The 27,957-nt window shown below is 30.8% G+C and overlaps 1 long non-coding RNA gene across 1 annotated transcript in view; it reads left to right on the plus strand.

Annotated features, from left to right (window-relative positions):
* LOC148283729 (uncharacterized) overlaps window positions 1-27,753 on the plus strand; it is a 333,010-nt gene extending 305,257 nt beyond the window's left edge. The window contains exon 3 of the long non-coding RNA XR_015825519.1: window positions 27,620-27,753. This is a non-coding gene — a long non-coding RNA (uncharacterized LOC148283729). The remainder of the gene's footprint in view (window positions 1-27,619) is intronic.
* Window positions 27,754-27,957: the final 204 nt, after the last annotated feature.

A 27,957-nucleotide genomic window follows, 5' to 3' on the forward strand; every position in this document is an offset into this window, starting at 1 on the left:
ATATCATGAATATATTTTAAGACCTTTTTACTTTACGACTGTTCAAAGTTTTATTTATAACCATGAAATGAATTCGAGTACCGAAGCGTTTTAACTGTTTTTCGGCCATCTTGTAAAATTTTACTTTTGTGGGTTACTACCGATTGTTCAGTTTCGCTTATTATATGGATATGAATTTTTAAAAAATCAAGTTGCTGTTATATATTTTAATTTCATTAACCACGTTTTAAAATAAATTTCGTTCTACTGTTTTTCTTTTCTTTTTAACTGCGCGTTTGGCTTTACTATTATCTTTAATATAAAATAAATAAATATGAAAACTGTAAAGTAGTAAAAAAATATACACGACGTTCGTATAAATCATTTTATCACGTAAAAGAATAGGTGTATATTGTGAAGATTTTTCGTAACATCGCTTTTCGTTTAATGGTACGTAACATTAAAGTTTTGTTAGAGTAATAATCTGACACTGCCTCGGAACAAAGGAATGTTCTAGAATATGGTACAAGCTCACAGAACAAAGAAATTCGCCACATTATCATTCCCCTTGTCGGGAATTCGTATGGTTAAAAAATCCGTGTCAAAATGGTTGTGTTTTGTGTACTTTTAAAACAAGCATAGACTTAATCTGCCATGTTAATTGTTATAGTCTTGACCTCTTAAATAAATGTCGGACTTTTTTTTATCATAGTATTATATGCATTTTTTCTATGTGTTTTTATTTTTTCTTGTGTATGAATTAAATTAATTCCTAATATAACAATATACCATAACATTAAATCAGAGAAGAACATTTTCTAGAGAAGAACATTTTTTAGAAAAAAAAATAGAAATCTAGACGTTCTCAGGGCTTTTGATCTGTCATTGGCTAGTTTAAGTAGTCACTTTACACCCTGGGAAACATTCAACATTCTGCCTTTGTTTAAACATCTACGTCTTTTTATTTATTTAATAATACAGTCGCACGATAAATGTTTTTTTTTTCTATTAGAATCTATTTTATGTTTTTAGTTAATTATAAAACTGTTTGATTATATAATTTTTAATTATATAACTGTTTTGTCTGCCTCGTGGTGTAATGGTCAGCGCGTTAGCCTGCCATGCAAGAGGTCTCGGGTTCGCATTCGGCATTATGACATGTCATTTGTGAGTGTTACACAGTATGTAAAGTGGCCACTGAAATCATCCAATGACAAGTCATAAGCCCTGAAGGTGTATCGGGGACTAACGGACTACAGGTCCGAGGTTCGAACCACGCTCAACCAACTTTGATTCCCATTTGCTAATATTTGAGCATATACAACTCATTGAAAATGGCCGCAAAAAATGAGGTATTTGGCCAAATAGATAGCAAATATTGACTTTAAATTATATACTGCATGAAAAACTTAACAGGTAAATAGTTTTTAAAATAACCGTAAATATATTATACGATCTTCAAAAATATTCGAACTTTTTTAGAGTATTTTTCTTTTAATGCCTTTCGGAAACACCCAAAACTTTATTTTATACTCTCAAGACCCTAACTTCCGTCCATCTGTTATTCTGTTATATATGCTTTTTGTAACAAAAACCAGTAACTTTTTTTTTAAGTAATAGGAAATTAAATTATAAATTTATTGAGCTGATGGCACATTGCAATTTTTCCAACCAGCTAAAATAACAAGAAGCGTTCGAGATCTATAAACATTCCGATGACATAAGCAGAGATGATGGGATGCGTTTAAAATCATCCTGGTACCCAGTGATAAAGAAATCACATAAAAGCGTAGACTGTAAAGCGTCACAAATTTCAAATTGACAAGACTGCGACATGGTACAAATCCTTAGTACGTAAGGTTGCACATCTATTTACACAAATAACATCAACCCTGATGATGGACGCTGTAATGCGACCCGCAGCATCAGCAAACAGTATGAACGACACGCGGCATAATAACCCAGAAAAACAACAGTATTTTATATCATGTCAAAAAAATGTTATTCATAACAACATATTCAAAGTCAAAATCGAAATCTATTAGAATCGAGATGCCATTTAAATCACTTAGTTTTTCTAAATCTCATAAGTCTGAAATCTTCAAACAAAGTCACTCCTGAGTAGCGCCTGCTCGCGTCACTTAACAATACGGTCCTCTCTTTTGTTGAGGTTTTTTGGCTCAGCCACTTATTTGCAAAAACATATACGAGTATGTACTTTAAAGGATAAACCACGGTAGTCATATTTGTCGAAATGTTCAGGAAGTAAGGTTTTGTGGTTGTGTGATTTCCAAAACATTATAACTTTTGAATAAAATGAGATAATTTCAATCTTTCAATAATTTTAAATGTAAAATAATGATAGTACATATTAAAATAGCATATTTGGAACCGATGTTTTTTTTGCATTTAAACAAAGTCGACTTCAGATTTTTACTTCAACTCATAAATGCATTTTAATGACGAAAGTGGACTTCGGTGTTATATCAGCGTATAAAATTGCATACTGCGATAATTTCTGCATTTTAAACTTCAAAACGGAAAAAAGTGATTTTTTGTGTTTTATCCAGTAACTCAGGGACAAATATTTAAACATGTAATCTATTCGGTAAAATTAGAAACAGTCAAACTAAACTAAACGCGCAAAATATACTCCTAGACCCGGATTTTTCCTGTGAGGAATACATCGTCAATTCAATCAAATAATGTATTCTGGAGATATATATATAATTTTTCAAATGTGTGATGTCACTGAACTCCTCCTAAACGGCTTACCGATTTATGTGCGGTTTTCAGCTAAACGTAGATCTTTGCGCTGCGCGTGTTCGTAGGTATTTTAATTCAATCGAATGTCCAAAAAAAAAGTTAAGCATAAATTTTATTTTCATCGACCTACCAGGGTTGCGTTCGACAAGAATGCGTGTACAAAAATAGGAAGGGTGTTGTTTTTTTGTGTTAAAAAAAGTTTGTTTTTGAATGTTTGCAAACAACATTCGCTTTTTATGGATCCCAATCAGATTCATTCCTTATAATCTCTTCCCATTTATTTTTTTCACTAGATTTTTGGTAATACTAAAATAATACTTGTATTAACTGACATTTAATACATTTTTGAAAATCGCACGAATGAATAAAGTGCACCCCTGTTGGTGAGAAGAGCTGAGTTTGACATTTACCAGAAGAATTCTATATTTGAAAATGAATTATCTTGTGTTTTGGAATTCAACTAAAAACAAGTTTGTATGTACCTACTTAAATTCAATATTTGAATCTTAATAATTTTTAGTTTTGGAATTCAACCTTTGAAAAGTACCTAGGTACCCTCTTATCGATGAAAAGTCTTACTCCAAGGTCATAACAGGCAAACCAACGTTCGGGTAGGACAACGTCTGTCGGGTCTGCTAGTATTATTTTTAATTTAAAACTAAAGAAGTTTTTTAGTTAACATTTGGTTTCTAAATATTTGAGTACTGCTTTTCTTCTGAATGAAAATTTTCTTTTGTTTTTATATTAACAGGTAAACGAGTAACGACAAGATCATGCTTTCTACTCCATGTACATACGAGTACACTAAATCCTTGGGGAGTATGAGAGTCCTGAAGTATATATTATCCTGGTTTATTCCGCTCTAGGATTAGGATTCTACGGAACTTTTATCAGGAGACCTGGATAGCAGAGTTGTGCAAGAATCTGCTGTAAAGGGAATTCTGTGCATTAACATAAGCCATATATCTGGGGACTAGGGATACAGCTAAGATGAAAGGTGTGCGGTTCACTTCACTGAATTTTAAAATTACTCATTTCCGTTTAATTTAAACGCGTCGTGGAAAAGATGAAAAACACACAATTTTAAATTGAAAGAAAAAATTATGCACACAAGCTTCATAAAAATTTACTTTGAGAAATAGAAATTGTATAACTTCAAATGCACTTAAAACTTAAAACAGTGTAAGCCGCTCTCCAAGCACAAGAGCTAATCTCATTTTTAGAATGTGACAACTTTTAGATAATTTTTAAAAAATTGGTATAAATTGTGAAAAAATAAACATTGACCATTATAAATTTTACCATATTCATTAAATAAAATAATATTCATTTACCAATATTAATTTATTTACCAATTTATTTCAGCCTGTTGTTCGCTAACTTTATCATAAAACTTGTGTACTTTTTAAAAAAGATGTGACTCCAGAAAAAAACTTTTTAATACACCATAAAATTAAACGTTTAATTCATTCATGTAGGTAATTTTTTATGCGTTTATGTTATTATCGTAAGTAAATTCCGAATTAGTCAATTATATTACTTAATTCCCTCTCTTCAGTGAAAACTTTACTTCACTCAGTTTACCCTGAAGATGGCTCCTACAATGGTAGCCAAAACGTCGGAACATATCCAACAGACACAGTATCACCCAAAAAAGAAAAGAATTGAATCGGACAATGGTTTTGCCTTTTTAGGGGATTTTCAATTAGATTCGTTGACTCAAGTCAGAGTTCGATGTCAATACGAGAATTATTTTTTATTACCTACCCTATGAATCATATAATTTGGTGCATAAATCATTTAACTACAATGTTTTCTTGGTATTTATACAAAACATAATTTCAGTTAACTGAATTATTTTTATTTTTTAAATTTTAATTAGTGTTATATGAAACACGAGTAGTTATAAATTATTTTATAATTTTGCCGTAGACAAACTGACGTGATTGATTTAGTATTTTGTGCATTAACACTTATTTTAATTTGCGTAAATTAATAGATTTTTCAACTAAAATATTTCAAAGAACCTTTGTTTATAATTTTCATTGTCTTTAGAATAAATTTACTGGGTACATAAAGTAACTGAATTGCATATTTATTTTGTATAAATAGCTACTCTCTGAAACTGGCTAAAGTACTATACAATTTTAAATATTTACGGTACAGTGTTTTATTAGGTGATCAAACTACTTTATTGGGAATTTAAAAAAACATAATGTTGGTCACATACTAAATGTTTTCTTAAATAAAACGTTTCTTTTTTTAATTTAAATAAATTTCTAATTAAAAAGTGTAACTTAAAGAGCAATTAAAACCGTAACGCCATTGTTCTGATTCTTTGTCCCGCCAGAATGCAACCCATTAGCGAAGCATAAATAAAAGTAGGTAAGTCAGTTGTATTAAGATTAACGAGGAAACCGAACACTGTATATGACTGGAGAGAATATTAGAGAAAAATAATAAACTGCCTTTAAAGAGAAAAAGTTGTAATGAAAAGTTGCCCTCATTTTTATAGACATTTTAGTTTAGCGTAATCCGTGTTATAAATTATGTTAAAAGCAAACTAAGCTACAATCACAATCTAGGAAACTGGTAACGATACAGACATAACAGTAATACAAAAACAATTCAATAAAATCATTGAACTCGTGTACAACATACCTTACTTGACTCCTATAATTGAACTGTAAGAAAAAATACGCCAATTTGTTGCTCAATATTTGCGAAAAATATGCAATTGACCACAATATGATATATAAGGCAAAAAAATCAGCCGTACTTATATTCAAACACAAGACGTCACTTTCTGAGTTTGTGCATCCATCACCACCTGTATTCCTATACAACAGTTTAACGGTAACTGCAAAAGTCAAATATCTAGGGCACATACTGACTGATGATTGTAAAGATGATCAGGACATAGAGAGATAGAGAAGAACCATCAATGTCATGGCCTCTATGCTAGCAAGAAACTTCTTTCAGTGCAGTAATGAAGTGAAGAAAATCATCATTACTTCGTATTTGACGTCCATGTATACAGCGGAACTATGGAACAACTATACACAAGCAGCATGGAATAAATAAAGGGTCACGTATAATAAATCATACAGACAATTATTCGGATTGCCTAGGTACTACAGTGCCTCTGAAATGTTTACAGTTGGACGAATAAACACCTTCGCTGCCCTACTTCGCCAAAGAGCCTGGAGCCTATGGGAACGCCTGAAAAGCTCTAATAACGAAATTCTCCAAGCCACTGCAGGGTAAATCCATTCACCGTTGTTCGAGCGATGGCGCGATGGCGCGATATGCTAAGACCACCATAAGTGCTGCAAATATAAAATTTTATTTTCAGTTAATATTTATGTTTATTGTTATATTTTTGTTTATATTAATATTTATGTTTATGGTTATGTTTATAATTATGTTCATGTTTATATGGTTGAATTGGCTCTGCACTATATAGCCATTTTACTGGAATAAAATAAAATAAATAAATATTTAAAAAAACTTGATGAAAATTGAGACTTTCTACACAAATTGCATTAAGAAACATACAAAACAATGACATGACAGGAATCCAAAAATGTTGACACACAAATAAAAAAACAGACAATTACAGTACCACATTTAAAAAGCAAGGACATGGTAGTCAAAAATATTATACTTACAATGAACTTAAGCACTACATTGACTTACTAGCAAATTAAAAATCAACATTAAAAAAGATGTGATGACTACACTAAGCAGACAAAAGAAAACATATAAATTTATGTTTATATAATCCTAAAACACCTTTTAATTATTATTTAATGAGCAAATATGTTTGTAATTAGAACAGGTATTTATTTTTATTTAAAATTACATCATTATTATTTAGTTATTATTAAATATTAAAAAAGTAGATTTTAATAGGTTTTTTTAAAATGAAAAGCATGTACTTATAAGTATGATAACATGTTCTCATTTTTATTGACGCAAAAATTGTACTAATATTAGCACTTAAATTTAAAATAAAATGGATACCCACACACTGTCCATGCATTTGGGCTTTTTTTGTGTTTTTGTAATAGTTTTTTTGTATTTGTAATTTATGTATACCTATTTTCAAATGCAAAGTAAAAATTCTAAAATAAAATAAAGTAATCTAAAACAATGAATACTCAGATCCTATTTTTTTTTTCAATACACGATAAAACAATTTCAAACATTTCTTAAATAATTGTAGCAGCATCACGGATATAGAAGGAAAACGTTCTTACCAGTAAACCATGAGCCCTAATAATCTGCACTCGATTTCCATTTTCAGGATTTTTATTTGATAATAGTCACTAAATAAATAAAATAATTAAAAAAAAATAATAATTGAAGTAATACTACCCTTGCGAGACTGGTTCCATTGCAGCATTCGGTCCTTGTTCAGGGCAGCTGGCAACAAAGTGACATTTGCTACGACGATTTCCAACTTCCACTGGGGAGAGGAAAGATAAGAAGAAGAATCTCTTCTAATGAGGAACTTCAGTCATACGGGAAATTTTACACAAAAATATTTTTTTGGGCGCGGTAAAAATTAAAGCATTAAATTATACGGCACCTACTTGATGTTCGAAAAAATATTAAGAACATTTTAACAAAAACGAACTACTTTGAACGACATCACTAGTTCATATGAATCAACCATTGATAAAAAAGTTGTCGAAGATTTCCAATTTAGTTACCGTCAACGGAACAATCGGCAGAACTGACCGAGAAGAAGCGGAAGAGAGGTTAAGACGTTACACGCGGAGTTATTTTAGAAACACAAAACGTTAAAATATCATAGCACTGATTATACGATGTAGTGGTCGGCATCGTGGTGTAGTAGTCAGCGTATTTGCCTTCTATACAAGAGGTCACGGGTTCGATTCCTGACATAGTTGATTTTAAATATTGATTTAAAAAGGCGTTTTTACACTAGAATATTTCATGATCCCTGGACTGGCATCTGAAGCGTAAGACTGCTCATCTTACCGGCATGTAACTAAAAGCATCAAAATACGCTGCGATTGGTTTACCAATGCAGTTCCCTATGCGCCATAAGATGCGGAAAGGGAATGATGATGATAATACTATGAATAAAAATTATAAATAAAAAAATTGGCTTAATTTAATTGTCCATTTATTTTTTTATTTTTTTTAAACCACTAGACTGTCATTCTTCCACGTCGTGTGGATTTGTTCGACAGCGACTGGTGTAAAAACGTGTGAGTATCGTGTTTTTTTTTAGTTAGTACCATTGATTTGTATTTTGTTTTTTCAATTTTCTCGTACCATTATTTTAAGAACTGTTTTTGGCAGCTGATATTGTTTATTTTTAAATACGATTTGTTAATAATGCTGTACGCTTCTCCTGAAATAAAGCAATCAAATAAATTTGTTGTATTACGGCAGTGTTTTAAGCATAATTTTAACAAAATGTTTTTTTTTTTTTTAATCAAATAAACAACTAAGGTCGTGAAAGACTCGAAATCTTTCACAACCTTAGTTGTTAATTTAGAAAAATAATTCTTCTAACTGACGCCGTCTATATTAAAAAAAATATTTACCAAAAGGGTGTATGTATGCATGTAAGTGACGATGGGGAAATTTAAAGTTGCAATTACCATGCAGCATCCTATTCTATTTGTAAAGCTTTCAGGTTTGTAATATTTTCTCAGTGTAGCGCATTTTGACCTCCATTCACAGAATGATAAATGGAATGCATGCTTTTCAGCTATGGCTCTCGAGAGAGCCACTTTAACAAAGGTTTTTAAATGCATTTTTTTACGAATCGGCAAAGGTAAAGTAGTGATTCATTCCTTTTAGCGATGGGAATCAATGTGTGTAAATCCAATAAAACGAATGAAATTTAAATTGTAATCCTCCGACAATTTTAGAGGTGTTCATATTTAAAACTATGAATATGTCCAATGTTCACAATATTTTTAGCAGCGATAAACTTGACTGGCATTTAAAGTAGAATTCAGTAATGGTCACTTTATTGTATAGAATAAATTATTTATAATATTATATCTTAAATATTGTATCCATTTTTCCATAGGGCTGTAGTTCCTCATTGAATACTTAAAATTTTAATCGTGTGTTTTTATTTTAGTTATTCATTAAATACCATGTTACAAAACATTACAAAGTGATTATAGAACGGAAGACAAATCTCGAACCCCTGATTTAGAATCCGTAAAATGATTCGTAACCCGATATCAACCTGTTCGACCACATTTCCATCTCTGTTGAAATTTTTTCAGACAACAGTGTTACCCTTGTTATTATTGTCTACTTATTTGTGAAGATTTTTTTCCGTGCTTTTTCTGCAATGTTGAATACCTTTTTTTTAAACTATGAACTACAAACAGTATTTTTGACTCATTTATTAACCGTATATTTATATTCTAACATTACTACTAACATATTTATCTCAAATGCAGTTCTTTAGGAACCATACTTACTTTCGTAATTTATGTCATAAAACCGCTGGCAAAAATGTATTTTTATATGGGATGGTTATGACTTTAAAGATGATAATATAAGTATTGAGGAATAATTCAATTATTTTATTTTTTATCAAATTGTGTATATAAAATAATAAGCAAAGTCTAGACCCCATTATATTAGAAAAATGAGAAAAATATACCCTTCTAAATGCAACCTCTCGTAGTCTGTAGGTACCAATCTATTAAATGTGCAAAACGCTAATTGGCCGAGAAAACTTTGAAACATCCAATTTAAGTTAAGAAAATTTTATTTTTTAATTCTTCTTTTGGTTATTGGTTAAAAATTAATAAACTGTTGGGAATTAAAAAGTTTGAATTATTTTTCAGTCATTTTAAAATGGCTTTAATTTCACGGAAAATCGTTGGTCAAAATATTTAATAATGACATTTTACTGCACTCGGTAGCACTGCAGATAAAAATAAATATTAAAACTGGATCTGGAGATGTTTATTGCAAAAAGAATCACATCAAATATAAACATATTTTAGATCAGTCTTGTAAGTATTTAGAACATTTTTACATGGAATCACGAGCAAGCAGTGTTTCAATGTTTTCCATCTGCTAGAAATACACGGTTGGTTTTTTTATAAAATTACCATCTGAATGACGGAAATATGAAACGGGTTGTTAGGAAAATTCTTAAACATTTGCATATTTAAAATGTATCCCCTTTCTACAAAATAAAACCTCAGAGTGCCATGTCATATTGGAAGCCTTATTTTAAATATTTACTCTGATTGCCAAACGGTACATTATTTTAACGTTACTGGGATTGTAATATTACAAATAAAGGAAGCAACAACAAAATACATTGTAAAGGGAAAGATAAATGGAATATTTTTTAGCAAAGAGACATGCAAAATTTGGCAAGTTCGTCAGGTTTGGATACCCTAGCGCATAAGTATAAAAATATTTTTTAATTTGTATACTTCTTCGATCAGTTTGTTTAATCGACCACATTTTGAGGTCGTCCGAATTTTCGTAGACAAAGACTGGATTAAACCCCCTTATTAAATTATGTCCCTCTGTTCCGCTCTCCTAAATTAGCAAAGTTTCGCAAAATGTATTTTTCAATGGCGAAGGGTGTTTAATTTTTTAGAATCTATTCCATATTTAATAAATTAAAATATAATACCTCATCTTAAATCTATAGCTTCATATCTTGAATTCTACAACCTGAAAACAAATTGTCCTTATAATTCGTATACCCTTAGTAAACTATTTATATGTGATTTTTTTTATAACTGGATTGAAAAAGATATGCCTCAAACAAGTATCAACTCAAACAAATTATTGAAGGCGGACAGTAGATTTTAAAAATTGAACTAATCGCCTTGCGATATGCGGTAAAAGATCGGTTTGATGAATAGATATTTGAAAACAGTTTTTCTGTCACTCTCTTGCAGATGCCGCCTCTAATACTGTGCGAAAAAGACTACAAATTCGACAATTTTGATGTCTCGCATTCCCGTTTTCCTTACCCCAAAACTGAACAGATTTTGACAAAAGAAAGTTGAGAAAAAGTATGAGAAAGCCTTTGTGGTGAAGTGATTAAGACGCTTGACTCACACGTGGAAGGTTCTGGGTTCCATTTCCGATGAGAATTAAAACACAAAAATATGATTTTTCTCAAGCTAGTGTTTTCTGTGCTGTAATTCACCACAGTTATACGGTATTTTCATGTTTTTTTATTTTTTTTATTTTTTAACGAGCATAAAATTATATAATTCAATGATAAAGGCAGTTATATTTTTCTGTACGACGCGACGTCGCCGTCGGATAAATTTTCTAGAAACGTTTAAAACATGCATATTTTGAATTACCCGAAAACGAGACGTTTCGCGCCCTGTAGGACAAACGGCACGTATGACGTTTTTACGCCAAATTTGTACGCAATGTTTATTAGAAGCGCAATTGGCGGTCATAAACGTGACGTCAAAATGACGTAATGCCAACTGCTGGCTATTTTTATATACATTAATAGTAAGTTATATCATTAGAATCGTAAACATCCGCACTATATATATATATTATATTTTAAACGTTATTCCTGACTTGTGATGAAAATACCCTAGTAGGTCTCCTGGCCTGTTGTGGTGTTAAAAAAAACTGTGTGAGCATGTTTTGTTGGTTTTCACATACAAATATCATGTTTGTATATCGTACGTCCGAAGACGGCAGTTTAAACTAGGCACTTTTAACGGAATTTAGATGGTTCTAGCTTCTATAAAAGAATGTTTATCAACATAAAACAAACAATAAGGACACACGAATGGTGGATGTCTACAGCGTGTAAAAAAACATCGCTCTAGTGCCATAATTCAGGGAGAAAATACGGGAATACGTTTGTATGAAGAAAGGTGAAGCCGCGCGTCGTCTTCATTGTATAACTACTATCTAAAGATGGAAAAGAGTTTTATTCCTTTTGTCTACCCTAACGGGGTGAGGTCGTGGTAGTTATGTAGTAAGGTTCTTTTTTAAAGACGGTTTCTCAACGAAATTCGACGTGTAATAAACACGAAACGACGCACGTAAAACACTCGAGTTGCTCAAACGTGTCAAACTCATGCTGAATTTTTAGAGAGCATTTGACTTCGTGCATTTATGGTGCGGAAGTGACAATTTAACCCGTTGTTAACCTTAATACAAAAACAGAAGTACTGAAATTTATGTATTTATTTTATAGAAACCTACAATTAATAATGATTACGTTAGATATTAAAGAAAATGCTGAAAGACAGACCAACGAAGTTACCAAATAATCATCATCATTATTCCCTTTCTGCACCTAATGGTGCATAGGACACTGGATTGGTACACCAATCGCAGCATATCTTGACCAATTTTGTTGCATGAAGGTAAGGTTATCAGTCTTATGCTTCAGGTACCAGTCCAGGGACTAAGAAATATTCTAGTGTGAAATCACCCTTTTAAATAAATATTTCATATCAACCCTGTTGGTAATCGAACCCGAGACCACTTGCATGGAAGGCAAACGCGCTGAACATTACACCACGAGATCAATCATATATATTAAATTACGGTTCATTCTTAAATGCGTGCGTGCGTATACATGTTTGTGTATATATATATATATATATATATCCATATATACATTTTTGTGTATATATATATATATATATATATATATCCACACATATACATATATTAACATTTTTGAGAAGGAAATATGGAAGTGTAGGTATTTACAGGACCTATGACCTGTCATTGGCTGGTTTAAGCGGTCACTCCACACACTATTTAACATTAACCATTCTGCCTACGATTGAACAACTACATTTTCTCAACTCTTTCGTCAACAGTGCAAGTACTTCTTTCACATACCTGAAACCGTTTTGAAGATCGTGGATCTTCCTATTGGTTTCACTTATTCTTTTCTATCTCAATCTTCCATTCTCAATCAGTTCTGCCCATTGGTCCATTGACGACAAGCAAACCGGAAATGTTCCATCACTTATTTTGTCTCTTAGCATCGGTTGATTTGTATAAACCAGTGACGTCGTTCAAAGTAGTTAGTTTTCAGGAAACATTGCCGTAGAATTTAATGCTAAAATTTTTACCAGAGAGAAAACATTTATTGTATCCAATTTCCTGTAGGGCTGAAGTTCCTCATTCAGAATAAACTGACATGGACAGTTAGTCTTTTTTATTCTACTACACATTTTGCACGGCAATTTTCACGCGACAACGCTTCTTTTTCGAAACAAAATTTGAAAATATTATATGAAGCATCACCTCTATTAAACTATACCTCAGAGCGCTGGATAGTCCTTTATTTGGATTTTTAGCAGTGTTTACGGAATTTATACAAACCTAAACTTCAACTAGCATCTCTCTTTAATTTGCAACTCATGTCAGAGAATGGTGATTACGCCCGACTTCTGGCATAATTCGTCTGTGGACAGTCGCCCAAGATCTCGAACGGTCTTGTGCTATTCTGTAGGCATTTATCAGTGATAGTTCTGATTATTTAGTGACCAAGCCGCTTCATCTTGTCGGTTTATGTCCACAAGACCTTGTCTCTTCGACACTTTCAAGTAAGACAGTTTTTTCTAAACTATCAAAGTTCCCTCTGGAAATATGTCCAAAGAGCTCCAGGATTCTTTTCTCGCTTGTGGGTGTTAGTTTATCTCTTTTGTCTAGTTCCCAGAGTATAAATGTGTATTTATAAATAATATGTTTGGTCTTTCATTCTGTGTTTTTTGTAATATAAATAATAAAGATGTAAATAAATTAATAATAAACATAAATACACAGTGTTTAAAACTGTCCGAACATTTGGTGAAATATCTCAGTTTGTTTTCTTTGTTTATTCTCAAATGTAACGTATATATTTTTTTAAAGTATAAATCATAGTTTATAATGGAAAAAAATATGAATAAATAAATAAAAATAAAATTATATGGTTGCACGTCTCCGCAGCATTTGACGCTAACACCACATTTCACAGGCTTCGATTATTTTCTTTTCAGATTAAACTTCTATACAAGTTTCTGAAAAATCGTTATATTTTTTAAAACCATTCATAATAATTTCTTATTAGTTTGCACTAAGATCCGCAAAGCTCCAAATATTGTAAAAAAATTGTAAATGTTACACAAACATTTTATTTAATCTTCCAAAATGTATATATTACATACAATATTTATATTCTAAACAGTGCATTAAAAGTATTTCGATGATTATTTATTCCATTAAAAGACATTAAAACAACGGTGAAATCGTGATATTCATAATATTTTTAATTGAATCGGCATTCACTTCGTAACACTTCATTGTAAATTATTATGAAAATAAAACTTTGTTATCAGTGTTACACAATTTTATTATTTTTCAAGAACACAACTATAGTTTCGGGAGAGCACTCCTCCCATCGACGGGTGATATAAAACTTATTATATCACCCGTCGATGGGAGGAGTGCTCTCCCAAAACTATAGTTGTGTTCTTGTAAAATAATAAAATTGTGTAACACTGATAACAAAGTTTTATTTTCATAATAATTTATCGTGATATTCAGTTTAAACACTCTCCTGAAAAATTGATGGTTAGTGACATCTGAGGTTTTTAAAACAAAGTCTTTAATAATTACTCATATAATGAACATATTTAGTATTTGCCTACATGTAAAATACTGATGTCATTAAAATATCATCAGTGTGCCATTTGATGAACTTTATGTAAAAATGTCATTGCCAAAGATTAAAAAAAGTGACATTTTAGCTTTTACGCATGAAAGAAAATGAAAAACGTGTTATTTTAAGTTGTTTTTTTACCTCACCTCAAACATTCCGTAATTAAATTAAGGGAGACTGGCATTTGCATACCTTTATAAGGAACTATAAATATATGTGTCCATTATTTTTGTATCCAGGCAGAAGAAGAATACAGTTTTGTGTAAGAAATAGAACCAGAACACTGGATAATTGTTTTCGACGAGTTGAGGTAGGTCCGCTTCGACTTAGCTTTGTAAGACTGCTCACCTTAGCTCACACGTACTGCCGTCATGATAAAGAAGGACGTTTCTACATAAAACAAAAAACGGAGAAAATAAATATTCTGTAACCTTGAGACTAAAACTTAGCATGTTTTTCAAATCACAAGAACCAGTTATTAAATTATTTCATTTTATTATTGCAGACAACTTAATCACATTGTGAGCCTAAAGTTGAATGCTTTTCAATCTCATGCTATGTATAATTTTATTCCGTATACATTTAATATACATTGCCAGCAAGTCATTACAAAGAAAACACAATTTATCTTATTCCAAGTTTACATACTTCTCTTTTCTTTGGGCATTTAGTAGCGTGGAGAGTGCTTTCCTATAACGTTCAACATTACTCTACAAAGAAATTTAATTCAACAGCGAAGTGGATGCATTGTCTTGAAAATAAACAAGCAAGCATAGCCGACATAATTACACTTATAAATCGTTCAACGAGATTTATTTTAATGTTTTTACATTTTGATTTATTTGTTGTTTATACAAATATTTTTTTTAGAAAGACTATTTTAAATGACCTTAAATTACTTTTATTGACTTGTTAACTTATGAAATTAAAGGAATTAATAAATAAGACACTTGTAGGAACAATTCAAAAGTGTAAATATAAACCCAATAACCCTTCTAAGCGATAAAAATAGATAATAATAAATGTTAAAAAGTGCTATCAAATGTCTTTCTGTCGCATACGTTGTCTAATAGTATCTACCTCTTTTATAAAAAAATGCTGCTTTAACACAGGTTGAATCAATCCAAGATCTTGGCGTCATATTTGAAAAAATACTTTATTTTTCACAGCACTGTGAAATAATTTCAAACAAAGCAATACAAATTCTTGTGTTTGTCATACGAAACATTATAACAACATCAATTCAATTAAATTATTGTACTGCTTACTGGTAAGGTCTCAGTTAGAATATGCATCTCAAATCTTGTCACTTATTTACAATATAAATATAGATAACTTTGAGAGTCCAGAAAAAGTTCTTACGATATGTTAACTATAAAATTGATCTACCCTTTTCCGAGATATCCAATTTTTTGTTACTAGAAAATTTGCATTTATCCTCGCTTTCAACTAGACACTAAGCGCATAGTAGCTGATGTTGTCGCACTACACAATATTGTGAATATTGTTATAGATTGTTCTTGCTTGCTAAATAAAATAAACTTTAGGATTCTATTTGAGACCACCAGACTTAAATACACTTTCCACACAAAATCATTTCAAACAAATTATGCTCAGTTCTCTCCGTTAGTGCGATTACATCTAAATGCCAATAAAATGAATGATCTTTTTGATACATTTAATACTTTGTCTGCGTTAATCAAATCAAAAAATATGTCAAGTACAGTATAATAAGTAATTAAAAACAATGTTTAAATTAGTCACTCTTTTGCTAATTAATTATTAAATTGATAAAATAACTTTTCTTTATTTGTATATATACATATGTGCGTGCACTTTTTGTTTCTTTATTTTCGGTATTATTCTTTTAGATATTAAGTTACACTAAAAATTAAATTCCGTACTTTTAAATAACTTCTATTGTATCTTTTTAAACATCTTTTTATTACCCTACTTTTTTAACTTTTGTTTAACTGCCACCTATTATTGTTTCTAAACTTAATTATTTAATATGCAAATTTGTATTGTGAAAGCTCTATGAGAGTTCAATGTATAAAACATAAAAATACAATAAAAAATCTTTAACAATACTTTTATTTGCTTTTTATAAACAATTTAATTTATTTAACTATTTACTTTTTATTGTTTATTATTATGTTTTAACACGGGCACACCCTAAAAAAAAAAAATAATTTCTTTAGTATTTTAGCGAGTGTAATATTTGAATGAATAAATAAAAAAAAAAATATTATCGTCCACTGACAAACAAAAAGAAATTTAACGGAATTGAACATGATGGGTAAATGTAAATGCTTAGGTTTCCATATTCCCTTCTCAAAAGTGTTTCCCTTTCTGTTGAAATAAATTTAAATATGACAGGTAAACGTTAAAAAATCAAATGTAGTTCCACAAAAAAATGACAACAGACAAACTCAATATTATACAAATAAGATATATGATTTTATTCTAATATAAATTGTTTTCTCGTACAAAATAGAATTTGCTTGTTTTAAATTCAAGGTAGTGGTGGAGATATTTTTTCAAGGAAAATTAAATAGCGATGAAAATTCAAGTACATATTTTTATCATAAATTTATTCGATTAAAATAAAAAATGTTAAACATAAAAACATATTTAATTTCCCGTTTTTATTAATTAATGTGATTTTAAATAACATCATCATCCACCTCTCCACACTTAGTGGGGCACTGCAATTGTAAAGAAAAACCAGCGTATTTAGATAATTTCTTACACTAAGGTTAAGATCAGCCCCCCGTTTCAAGTGCCAGTCAAAGAACAATGAAACACTATTACGTTTTAACTTTTAAAAGGCTGTGCTAAAAAAATCCTTCGGGAACGGTGCTGTAACGTCATACTACATTAACCAAAAGACGGAATATTCTAAAGTTCAGATATTTGAAGGAAAAAAAACGTAAAAACAAACTGTTTAATAATTTATTTTCAGCAAATGAAAAAAAATGTTGGTCTGTTTTGGCAAAACAAATTATCTTGTCTTCTCTTGTCTTTATAACGCTAGTCATTTAATTAGCGTGCGCTCCAGCGCACTGCCACAACCGACTAATATGAACGAATGAGAAAAACACACACGATTGATGTCTTACACATAGTACATGTATCTATCATGTTATCTGGATGCTGTTGTCTCTTTCACACAAACGCCGAGAACAGCGTCTCTGTCTTCTTTGATATAATATCTATACTTGTGGTCTTTCTTATATAGTTAAAAATATTATTGTTTGTTGTATAAGTGTCACTTTAATTAATTTTATTAACATATCAAGGATAAATATTGTTTTATATTAGAATACTGCATATTAATACAATTTTACTTTCCTAAGTCGGTGTGAATATGTCCATTGAAAGAGTACAAAAAATACAAGTTGATAATTTAAAAAAGTAAAAGAGATATAACAAGTATTGTATCCAATGAAGACTCGAGTTTCATAAAAGCCACACAATTATCCAATGCTTCACGTCCACCTTACCAGATTATTTGAACTCAGGACCTCAAGAATGGTAGGCGAATGCGAAAACCACTACACAACGAGGCGGACTTATCAAACTTATCTCCTTTCGATTTCTTCATTCAGGATTTTTACTTGAGAGCAGCCATCGAGTAGAAAACACTCTTTCAAGGTTCTGATTATATTTCACATATACAAATTTTTTTAAAGAATTTTTTTGCAATGAAAATAGATTTATAACGTCAAATTTAATACATTGCACGGCTTTTCAATTCCTCGGTCGGCCAAATATTTTATTTTAATATAGAAATATAATCATGACAAAAAGTAGTAAAGGTCGCCACACCTCAGAAAAGGCATTCAGGACGAATGAAAAAGGGTTTCTTTGTATAATAAATCAGAATACAGGCATAAAAAAAGTGTTCCATTTGAGAGGCGGAATCCAATCAATATTTCATCGATAGAAATACTTCCAAATCCGGCGGGACTTAAGCAAAAGGTTTCCTAAGGGATGTAGAGGAACATTTTTCATGTCCATATAAACGATTGCTCCATTAGAGATACGAACAAGTATTCTGAAGAAAATTGGCTGTCATGTTTTTTATAAACAAGGAAGTTATGACAGAAAATATATACTCGCTGTATCGCAATAAATGGGGATTATTTGAATGGAGACATATGTGCAGTCTAATTATGTACCAATGTAAGCACACTGCTGTTTTTATCTATTTTCACATTCCTTTTTTGAAAGCGTAAATTATTTAAGAAAAGAAAGAGTAACTAAATAAACATTATTATTTATTTTGGAATTTTCTTTTTGGAATGACATTTTTTTATTTTATAATAAATAAAACACTTTCTCTTTTACCCCACATACGAATATAGTTAAGCATATTCTTAACAAAGGATTCATCGACTCACTTATAAACGTCAATTTATTTATTTTTTCATTCAAAGTTACACACGTTTAATGAACTTCTTAAGGCTTTTTAGGCTGTGTCCGTGTCAAGCCATAATAATCAACCGTTAAAAATACATAGTAAAATTAATTAGATTAAATTATAATGACATGTGATGCAATAGAATAACAATCCAGAAAAACAATGTATAAGTAATAAATAATACAATTCCAAAGAATACAATGTAAAAAAGATAAACAGATATAAATATTAAAATATAAATAATACAAATTTAGATTCATGTACGTTCAAATAAACAAAATAATACTATCATTGAAATCAACAAAATAAAAGTAAAATATAGCAGCATTTAAAAAAAAATAAAATAATAGTATCATTGAAATCAATAGAAAAAGATTATATATTTAAAATTATAATTGAAATGATAATTGAGATATGGTTTCTAGAAACCTGGGCGGTGCTCGTTAACTCTTTTTATTTCTCACGGTTTAGCTAATATATTTACTTTAACAGTTTCTATATGCTAGTAAATAGTAATGTACTTTAGAAAAGTTTTAAATTTGCCACTGATTAAAATTTTTAATGCTGAGTTAATACTTCTACAAACATTTTCCCATTAACGTTTTTTTTATATTAATTTATAAAATAAGTAAGTTTAACATAACTCCTAAATTTCTAAGCGAATTTATTTTATCATATTGATTTTTTTAAAAACATCATTATGATAAGAATAGTTAAGATTCCATTATTAAAAGACTTGTTTAATCCTTTTTTATAATAAACAAATTTACTGAACATCCGAAAAAAATATGACATACAACTTTCACACCCTTTTTATTATTTTTTTTTTATGAACAACAACAGGCCAGGAGGCCCAATTACAGTTATGAATTACATGAGACTTGAGAAAAATCACATTTAATTTTGTGTGTTCTCACCGAAAATCAAACCCGGAACCTTCCGTGTGTGAGTCAAGCGTCTAGAGCACTACACCACGGAGGCCGCCGAGTAGACAGTTTGTCAAATGTAATGTTTTATTTTATTGGTAGTTAAATTCAGTATTCAATTTGCTCAAATTTATTTTTATTGTGAAATAAGTAATGAGTTTAATATTACTTACCTTTTGACCTATTTTTGAATAAATTTAGATTTCTTATTAATAATTCAAAATTTAACTTAGAAGCTGTAATTCTAGCCGTCTTTCAGCATTGGAAACCTATTTCCGGTTCCGTTGCAATACCGGTGGTGATAATGGTGATCAGACAAGGTTTCCGGGTCCGGTTTATAACCATTTTAGGTCGATTCCGTGAAATTGGAAATCGCATCTAAGGGTGGAATTCGGGGATCATTTTACGACCATCGTTTTTCTATTTTCCGTTATTTCCATTGATCACTTTGAGTTTCAATTTTGTTTTTATTGTTATATTGTTATATTATATTTGAGCGTTACCTAGTAGAAGGTATTTTTTTTTATTTACATGAATCAATAATGGTTTCAGGTTTTTATCTTGAAAAAAATCAACATTTAAAGTATCCACAGTATACCCGAATCTATTTTAAAGACAATGTCTTTCTTCGGATTCACTCATGCAATCGAATCCTAGAACGGGGTATACACATAACCCTAGTTATATAGTAAAAGTAACTTTGTATAAATTGTACTTTTGTGTATGTGATATAATATGATAAATTATACTTTTGTGTATGTGATATAGGTAATATGATAATAAATAAATATGTTTTTTTTTTAAATTCAATTTTTTTTGGAGTATGTCCAAATAATTGCAGATTAGCTGGATTTTCTCCCTGAGGAGTTGTTCATGTTTAAATTTGTTGCAGCAGAGAGGGAAAATATCCGGATTAATCTAGGTAGAAGTAAAATGGATTGTCTCATTCGCCCATACCAATACTGAATCAACTGCTCCACAACTATATAGCTTATGTTAGGTTTTTGTTATTTTCATTGTGTATTTTGTAATATAAATAATATAGATCTACATAAATACCATGTTTTTAAAACTGTCTGAATATTTATGTCTGTTTTTTAAGTTAGTCTTCTTTGTTTATTCTCAAATGTAATTTCAAAAAAACTAAATTGTTAAGTGTCCTCGGCACGGGAAACCCCAGTGAGGTCACATTATTTTTATTATTAATTATAGTTTGTAAGCGAAAAATGTGAATAAATAAATAAATTTAAAAAAATCTCACCCACATGATAAAGGCTTCAGCTTTTTTACTTCACAAAAGTCAATAGATGGAAGAGTTGCGGAAATGTAGATGTTTAAACATAGGCAGAATGGTGAATGTTACGCAGTATGTAAATTGGCCACTTAAACCAGCCAATGATAGGTCATAAGCCCTGCAAATGCCTAGACTCCCATATTCCCTTCTCGAAAATCTTTTCCCTCTCTGTTGTAACAATTTTTTTTGGAAAAAAATCATGACGAATTGATGATGTATTTTTCTCCCAACCAAATTCAGTAAGGGAAACCGCGAACAAATAAATATTTATATTTAACACTTTCAATATCCCTTTCACTGTCTACATGGAAAGACAAAGGGAAGTAAAAATAAAATAAATAAATGAATCCATCACCCAGTTCAAACCCTTTTATATCGACCGTGGTAAAAAATGTTAGTGTCTGCTCTCGAGCACCAGAACGCCCCAAGTTGACCCCTTAAGTTCGGTCACCGATGGCGCACCAAAAGGAGTAGAAACTTACCGAAAAATCAACAAATGGAAGAATGTAAGAAATGTGGATTTTCAAACAAGGGCAGATTGGTGAAAAACAAACTTATACAATATATATTAACACTGGTAGCTCAATCTTCATTTATTTTATTTTATTGAAATAAACGTCACTTGGTGTATTTTACATATTAGTTCCAAATACAATAATATAGGAACTTACATGTAAATATAATTAAAAGTTAAAGGTACTCGTAGCATTTAGAATAAATAAATTCCTAACAGGTATTTACAAATTAAGAAGTTATGAAAGATAAACAGTATACAAATAATAAAAACAGTTTTAATAATATTGATATTGAAAGACAGCTTAATAAAGAAATAAAAACAATTTTGAATAACACCAAACGATAAAAAAATATGCAAATATTGTTATTTTGAACTACTTCCTGTAGAATTATTTTTTTTGAAATATGCATAAAAAGTATTTTTTTTTATTAAATCATAAAAAAAAAAAATTGTACTCCCAGGAATTGCAACAAACTCATTTTGGGACGGAAAAAATATTTACATAAAGGTATGGGAATAATATAGTAACAAGTAATAATAGGTACAGAAAACTGAAATAACATAGCAAGTTAAGTATAAAATACAAAGAAATAATAAAAAGAAAAATAGTAATAATACAAAAAAATCTTTTTTGATATATTAAAGTTTAAAAAAGAGAAATCCAGAAAAGTTCAGAAAAATAAACATTAATAAGCAAATTAAATAAATTTTTGACTATCCCAAATAATAAAAAAAAAACATTATCAAGAATTATTCATCATTTGACTGTTTAGAAGAACACTGTAGCATCACAATAACTTCATTATTATCGATATATTTTTTAATTGATTTTAAAGAATACTAAAGTTTGTGGTATAATTATCGTTTGCCTCCTGTTGAAGTGGTAAGCGTGTTTTCCTACTATGGTAAGAAAACAAGAGGTCTCGAGTTCGATTCCCAACATGGTTGAGATGAGACATTTATTTAAAAGGGTGTTTTTACACTAGAATTTTTCATAGTCCTCGGAACTGGAACTGGAACCAGAACCGCAAGACTGATCATCTTACCTTTATGCAACAAAAATGATCGAGATACTCCGGGATTAGTATATCAATGCAGTGCCCTGTGCACCATTAGGTGCGAAAAGAGAACGATGATGATGATTTTTATCTGGCTCAAAAAATTGAAGTACCTAAATGTTCTCCTAAGAAAGAGATTTTTTTTAGCTGTTTCATAACTCAAAACAGACAAATTTAGACTTATGACAGTGTATTTCTGGGAGTGCGATATGTATAATATATAAATCGAAAAGATCATGATGCACGAAGCTTATGTTTAAGATTAATTATTGTACTACATGATAGCCCTCCGGGGTACCGGTAACAAGACACTTATGTATGGATACAAAGACAACAAAATAAAATAATTAAATTAATTAACAACCTACTCTACTCGACTCCATACTGAACTGTACAAAAAAACACACAAGTTTGCCAAAAATTACTTTACAATAAAATTGTATTGGGAGGCATACATAGCATAACAATAACATAACATTAACCAAAAATGCTGAAATGCATAAATATAATACCAGATAATAATGACACCACCACATTGAAAAATCGAAGATTAATGCAGGACAGTCACAATAGTATAATGGACTACCCAATAAATAAATGAAAAATGAAATGAAAAACACTACAGCGACATATCGACATACTGAAAATACAAGCAGAAAGTAAAAAATATATTGATAAATGGAAATGAAATTAACCCGGAAACTATGGTCACTACCTACACTCAGTTAAGATTTGCAGCAATACATCTCAATTTAAAATTAATTATTTACTGTGTACTTTTTCATGTAAAAAATCTACTCCTAATCTATTCTCAAACTATTATCTGTCTAAAAATGAATCAATCAAACTCAAATTCTAAAATACCTTTCACAGCATGGATTTTCTTAGTGATGAATACATTGTTTTGTGTGATATGTTCTTGTCAAGTGTAAATAAATAAATTGGCTTACCTTTTTACTTGAAAAAATATATTGAACTACTGTCAAATTTATAATCAACCTCTAAAAGCACATTATGACTACACTCACCAGACGAGACATAACTTGACCTAATAATACCCGTATGTTTATATAACCCTAAAGCTAGCGTCACATTCAGCCGAAAATTTCGCTGCGGATATTCCGCTGCGGAAATTTTGCTGAGGAATGCCAATACTCTTTATTGCATTGATTTAATTTTATTGAGCATACTACGCAGATGCTCGGTTGTTCCGTCGGCGGACTGGTCAGAACGCTCGCCTTCGGCGTCTGTTTTGTTCTCCGCGCGCGGATTATCCGCCTGCATCTAATCGGCAACTCTATTTTGCATGTTTTCTATCGGGATGCACCACACTCAGCGGAATTACGTCTACTGTATAAGGCTAGCGCCACACTCAGCGGAAATTCCGTCGCGGTAAACCCGCGTTTGAACTAGCGGCCGCACTACATTTTCCGTGACGGATTATTTATCCATCGGCTACCGAGTCTTACACAGCCGTTGCGGACTGTGCGCCGAATGTGGCGCATCCCATTAGAATGCAGAGTTGCCAATAAGACGCTGACGGATTATCCGAGCGTGGAGAACGGATGCTAAAGCGAGCGTTCCGCACAGGTCCGCCAACAGAACAACCGAACATCAGCGTAGTGTGGCCGATGACAGTAAATCAATGCAAAAAAGTGTGTTGGCGTTCCGCAGCGGAATTTTCAGTGTGTGGCGCAAGCATAAGGCGCGCTAGCCGACGGATAATCCGACACGTAATATATAGTGAGGCAGCTCGTTCGATCGCGGATTTTCCGCGACGGAAATTCGGCGACGGAATTTCCGCCGAGTGTGGAGCTATTCAATTTTTATAACGAGCGTAAAAAATTATAAATAAATAATACAATTGTAAAAATAACGGTAACTAAGTAAATGTCTCTTTTTTTTATTTTTAAATATATGTATCAGTTTTAAAATGTACAGAGTTTCTTTGTTTCAGGTCCCGACTAGCTAGGAAATTCCTGTGTTAAGGAAGGACCTTATTTTTACATGTGCTTTTTTATCTATTATTTTATTAAACGATGCTTAATAAATTCAAAGAATAATAATAACATATGAAAAAATCAATATAAATATAAATTAGAAAATATGCAAGTAAGAATAATAAAAATTGAATCATAAAAATAAATTAGAAAATATGGCATTAATAGTAAATAAATGAGACGTAATTATTATAAAATAGAAAACATACCGATAAGAATAAAAATTGAAGCATAAATACACATTATAAAATATTACATTAGTAATAAAGAAATTAAACAAAAATATAAATTGGAAAACATACCGATAATAATATAAATTGAAACATAAATACATATTTTAAAATAAAACATTAGTAATAAAGAAATTAAACAAAAATATCAATTGGAAAACATACAGATAATGATAAAAATTGAAGCATAAATATAAATTTGAAAATATATCGTTAGTAATTAAAAATTGAAGAACAAAAATAAATTACAGAATATACCATTTATAATTAAAAAATTAAAGATACGTGTAAATACTAGTATTAATAAGAAAAATAAAATAAATGTAAATTATCAAACATAAAAAACTTTAATTGAACATTTTAGTGCCTAGTATCACCACACTTGTCTTGTCAGCAATAATACCACACGGAGTTTTGTTGTGTTGCGCGTAGGTAAAAATATAAATTATGGTAGTACTTAGTAGTTTCTATCGATTATAATTCTATCGTGCCTTAATAAATTAATATCCCTCGCATACAATAACCTCTTCATTATTGATTATAATATATGCTCTACTTAAACTTCTTTTATTGTAAATGATCACTAGAACTAGGTGAGTTATAATGATAAATGGCGCCGCGCAGACTATGGCGTGCGGTGGAATCCTTTTTGCATGTTTACGCTACGATTTTTACTCATTTATGTTAAAAATTCATCGCCGTTCAAGGCAATAAAGCATGCCCGCAGTATTTCTATTTTTGGACTGTTCATTGAAGTTTTTGAGTGGAAAACGTAACGTTCTGTTAAGCAATTGTTTTCGATTTTTTTTTTTAATTCAGAAAAAAAAGCGTGTACGTCATTCAGAAAATAAACATTTGTCTTTTAAATGACGTACCACAATTATCATTGTTTTTCTTTTGGTGCTCATTTTTAAATTTTAATAAAAACGGACACAAAATATGTTAACACTTTATAAAGGTATATATAAGGTAAAAAGTTGAGATAAAACAGTAATTTTATTTTTAAAAACACTATAATCGGCCTTAGGGCCTCAAATTTTTATGACAAAAATAATATGAGTTTATATTACAGCAAATTTACCAAAAGGTCAATGAATAAATAAACCATAGCATTGACAAAACTGTTATCAATATTCTATCAGTAAAAACACAATGTTCTTTTCCCACCTAATAGTGCATAAGGCACTGAATTGGTACACACATGCTCATTTTTATTACATCTAAGTAAAATTATTAGTCTTACAGATTAAGTGCCAGCCCAGGGACATTTAATTTTATAACGCCTTTTTTATATAAAAAGAGAAATATTAGCGCTTTTATAATTTCCCTAAATATTTCAATTTTGGTGGTCATTTCCAAAGAGTTGTTTTGTTTATTTGTTTATTTGTTTAAATTTAATGTTGTGCACACAGTGCTATGTTAATATAAATCTAGACAATATTACAAACAAAAACTAAACCTAACACAGCACCAATTACGTACACAACACAATATATGAAATAACTATCTAACAATACAACAAGATGTAAGAAGAATTTGTGTAACTTTGTAAATAACTTATTATCAAAAAATAAAAATAAAGTTAGTATACAGTGGGGTTCGAACCTCAGACCTCTGATACGCGAGTTCGCAATACCAGCTTCGGGTCCGCAACCCAATTTTTAAATAATGTTTGCCTTTAAACTGTGTCGGGAATTAAACCCAAGTCATACATTATGAAGAAAGTGGATAATTGACATAAAATCGAACTTACCTTTAGACTAAATATTTCATGTTGACCTTGCGAGGAATTGAAACTGGGACCTCAAGCATGATAGGCAAATAAACATAGCTTTAAAACAAAATGTGAATTATTCCTATTTTACACGCAAAAGTTTATCATGTATTTATTTAACAAAAAAAAATACAACACATGGCGGAAAAACATAATCGAACTTTTTTTTACAATGTGTTTTTTTTTTTCTTTGTTGTTCTTTATATTGTTCAGTATGGTTAAATTTGGCTTGAATTAAAAAGTAATTTCTTAACTTTGTAATTTAATAGTCACCCCTTTTTAAAAAGGTTCCTTTCTTATAAATTTAATAAAATTCTCTTTGTGTCATCCACCGTTTACGCTTCGTTTGATGTTGGATATCAGGTCACATTGCAGGTGTCGCGTGAATAAAGTATAGTTTTAGAATATCGACCTGTGTCGTTAGAGGACGTACAATGTACAAGTCGCGAGGAAAATGTATTGATTTCTAGTGCTACTTATTTCTACCAAGTTCCACGAAATGGCAAGGTATTCCCCGCGAATGACGTCACACGTATCAAGCAGTATTAATCCCAACGTCCTGAAGGAGAACGCCTCCGGAAGCACGTAGGAAGAACGTTAAACTCCAACAGCTAGTTAACTCGTCGGATTTTAGAACAGAGGTACTTAAAAAAACCAAGCATATTTTTATTATATGCGAGTTGTATTTATTATTTACCGTGCTTATTATGTACAACTTTATTAAAAACAAGTCAAATTCCTGAAATATAACTCTTCGAAATGAATTTCAGAATTTTTACTTTCCAGTAGTCACCGAGTCCAACACACTCGTCGAAGGTTTTGGGTCTATTTTGCATACAAAAATGTATTATTTATTCCTCAGGACATATGATAAATGAAACTAAAAAAATTTTTTTTTTCGTTTTTTTGGCTTTCTGTGAATAAATATGTCCAACTCTAATACTTTGTTTGTTTTGGTCACAGCTGAGGGGCGCAGTGTCCAGCAGGAGCGGTCAAGCGTCATGGCGCAGGGGCCCGGTGCGCCGCGGTCCCCGTGAGGCCCCCGGCCGCGGCCCGCGCGCCCCTGCCCAAGCCACTACAATACACCAGACCCTTACGGAAAGGTAATATCATGTAAACAAATATTAGCTTCCTTATGATTGACATAAATATTTGAATTTCAAGGGCCATTATAAACGAGTCGTAAATATAAAAAAGATAATCGAGTTATGGTAAAGTGGGGTTAAAACCTCTGACCTCTGATCCCAAGTCCTCCATCCCACAGGACCGCAAGCCGCTTCAAATAATAAACATTTTAATTA

The sequence above is a fragment of the Micrasema longulum genome, unplaced genomic scaffold (genome assembly GCF_059751315.1).
Source record: "Micrasema longulum isolate JH-2025_06_02 unplaced genomic scaffold, ASM5975131v1 h1tg000207l, whole genome shotgun sequence".
Taxonomy (NCBI): domain Eukaryota; kingdom Metazoa; phylum Arthropoda; class Insecta; order Trichoptera; family Brachycentridae; genus Micrasema; species Micrasema longulum.